At 28.8% G+C, this 3,581-nt stretch overlaps 1 protein-coding gene across 1 annotated transcript in view; it reads right to left on the bottom strand.

Annotated features, from left to right (window-relative positions):
• The window catches only part of CDase (neutral ceramidase), a 62,850-nt gene extending 60,267 nt beyond the window's left edge, over positions 1–2,583 (bottom strand). Inside the window, exon 1 of the mRNA XM_018513616.1 lies at positions 2,321–2,583. The gene's annotated coding sequence lies outside the window, so the exon portion shown is untranslated. The remainder of the gene's footprint in view (positions 1–2,320) is intronic.
• Positions 2,584–3,581: the final 998 nt, after the last annotated feature.

Raw genomic sequence — 3,581 nt, 5'->3', positions numbered from 1 at the left:
GTTCTTCCAATAATCGACATTAGCATCTGGCAATCACGTATTCGACGGACACTAATTTTATATATAATATTTTACGATTAAGATTTTCTACATGCGCAATACATCTCTTTCTGCGACAATACATATGATTATGAAATTTGTGGCGTTACATACTATAACTTTTGGGAAAAAAATTGTTTTAATATGTATATTTATTATGTTTTTATCTTGATCACTTGGATGTTTTAATTTGAATTATAATATATAAATTTAATGTACTGAAGATGGTCACATGTTAGACCGAAACGTTTACCTAATTTTATTTTGAAATATATACTTTAAGCTAAACACATCAAGCATTGTAGCTGTATGCTCCTTATTGTTTACAAGCTTTAAATTAAATCTTTTACTATTGATTACTCGCATGTGGCATTAATATCTTGAGCTTAATATATTGATTTTATCATCATGTCGTGAAAAATTTCTAATCTATCAAAATTATTTAATTTATTTTTAACCCTTACCGTACTACGAACAATTTGGCTCCTCATCCATACTACCAAGGGTCACTAGAATCTCTTCGTTTTTTCACCTCTTCAAAATAATTCAAAAAAATCTCTAAAAATTTACTAACATACTTTCAACTTTCTAGAATAAATATTGACTCTTTATTTTGGAAAATAATTAAATGTAGTATAATTTATAATTACCGAAAGACTCAAAGAAACTTGCACGAACAGGAATTACTCGGTCATTAGTTACCCATATTAGTACGGTAAGGGTTAAGTACATAAAACTTTAGGCAACATATAATTCGCGATAAAATTTTGTACAGAATTCTATTCATAATTTTATGCATTGTGTAATACAGAAAATGTAAATAATCAGAATTATAAATTTATAACTATATATAAAAGATTCATCACAAATATGCGCAGGATATAAATACTCGTGATTGGTCAATTGTATCTAGTGTAACGGAAATTGAAAATCTATAAGCGTAGCAAATAGAGTCACGTCCAATCGGATAGATAAAAAGGACTGTATCCATATATCAATAACATAAATTACAACTTAATCTATACTTAGTATATACGTATTTGATATCGTATTTCTTGTAATACAGGACATTTTCTTATTTAAATTATATTTATAATTTGATACATAAAATTATAAATAGACTTCTGTTTTGAATTCTGTCGTGAAATATAGATCGTATAAAGTGAGCTTAAGACCAAGGCCATCTAGAGTGTGTTAAATAATATTATTACTTTCTAATAACCCACACAAAGTGGCAGTTTAATAGGAAAGGCACTTAAACTTTGATCCATGTTTCGACTATAACTAATTTAGTTGAAAGAAAAGTAACATTAAATAAGAGGTAAATTTATATAATTATAAATGTAATAATATATAAAAGTCGCGCGATTACTACATCTCTGGATAACCTATGTGGTAATTTATCTACTGAATAAAAAAAAGCGGTTAAGTTGAGGTTTATCGAAAAATGGAACAACCCAGTTTGAATTTAATAGTATATAAATGTAATATATCTAATATTTGTAAAAGAACTGAATAAATAATAAAATATAAAATGTTTATTATAACGTTTAATGTAAATAATAAAATACTTTTATGTTTATTATTCATTCGTGCGCACGTGTATACAAAATTATTATGTAAATCAATGTTGTTATTGCTACTGTATATATAATAAATCGTAAGGATTATTACGTCGCACGTAATTTCCTGAAAAATTCAGACTTAAAATGACTGTATTTTAAGCGACACACACATAATTCATAACAGACGGCATTTTCTCAGAGATAAAAAATGCTACTAATAACGAAACTTAAGACTTCACAAGTCCGCTTAGTTTGCATTTAAACATCTCTCTCGGTGAATAGTCAAGTGTAAAGGGAAAAGGAAAATATATTGTCGGTGAAAGACCGATTTTTAAACAGAAGACGGTATGAATACAAATGGTAGCGCAGAAAAAAAAAGTAGAGTACACTCAACGCTCCGGTTTTCTTTGACTTCGATACGAGCGTGCAAAGCAGCATTATTTTTCTCGCTATCTTTCCCGTGATTTCTCAAACAATTGAATATACAGGCGCGGATAAGATTTAAAATCTACCGAGTTATAAGAGTAAACTAATCAGCCAAGTGTGATTACAGTACACAACTTAGCATTTTTGTGTAAATTATCTTACATATTGAATGCTATGTAATTAGAGCATAACATTTTTTATCTTTAAAAAATTTATTTACGTTTCATAATTATAAAGAAAAATATAATTATTCTATTGTTAATTGCATTAAACTCTTAATAAATACTTACAAGTGTCATTAGAGATGTTTTCTTATGAAAAGCTCTAGCATAATGAACGGCAGTCATCTCAAAAAAAAAAAATTTCTCTCTTGTCGTCTGACTTGCGAGAAACTCTCTCGCTATCCTTAAGATCTTATTCGAAAAATGAATGGATTCCATACAAAATTTCTATCGCGATGTATTCATCAGATTTAAATCAAAATAGCGCACATTTACATCCAGGAGGTATCCAGGTATTGTAATATAATCTCAACTGAAAAATCGACAATAATTTTTTACACTTAATAAAATTACAAAACCTATTACATTTACACAAATATATTAAATATGTTATCTAATAGAATATGATATAAAAATTATTTACTTTAAAATATCGTAGAGAACTTAATGCACTTGGCAATTTAGAAATACTGTGCCAACGTGTTTCCACTCAATTATACCGCTTTGATTAATTTTGGTTAACTGCATATTAAACAGTAAATGTCTTTTTAACTATGTGTATCGTAATTAACAAGTCTTGCAATATTCAAATCGTTCCGATTTCCACGAAAAACAATTTGTCATTCGTAGCACAGGTATGTTTCAAAGATAATTTCTTGTTAAAGATTATGTCTTTACTTATATTTACTTATTATGCGATCAAATTATGGTCACAAATTAATCGCAGTCACAATCGGATAAATAAAATTGTCAGAACAATCGTGTACTCCGGCGTAACGTCAGAACGCAGACTGTCACTTTCATCGATCCGTGGCGACTCCGAGTACTCACAGGAGAAAGTAAAATGTAGTGGATTGTGCAATTATCGTCTCTACAATAGCTCAAGTAATTTCAGAGTAACAAAGTGCTGGTCTGATGCATCGACAGCATGCGGATGTATAATTGAATTATCGACTGTCTCATGCGCTGATGATTAAACAGTCGTAATAATAAAAATAATTTTGGTTGGTCGTTTCATATCGGAAACATGTCATATCTATTAATTTGAAACGGACATTCGTTCTTTTTTTTTGTTTGTAATTTAACTTTGTAGATACATCAATTAACGAATCAATTAACTTGAGTAGATAATTCTCTTGGAGAATAGAATATATACTAAAGAAATCTAATAATGTGCCCGTAAATTGCGCAAAGTAAAAAGCCATTTTTATTCGATCTTACAAACATAAATTATAAAGAGCATTCAACCACGCGCAAGGTGTTTTTTGCTAATGTTATATATTTAAAATTCTTACGTCACAGAAACAAATTATAGATGTTTCTGCCATCT

This window comes from Trachymyrmex cornetzi, unplaced genomic scaffold (genome assembly GCF_001594075.2).
Source record: "Trachymyrmex cornetzi isolate Tcor2-1 unplaced genomic scaffold, Tcor1.1 scaffold47, whole genome shotgun sequence".
Lineage (NCBI taxonomy): Eukaryota > Metazoa > Arthropoda > Insecta > Hymenoptera > Formicidae > Trachymyrmex > Trachymyrmex cornetzi.
This window is presented reverse-complemented; position numbering and strand designations above follow the sequence as displayed.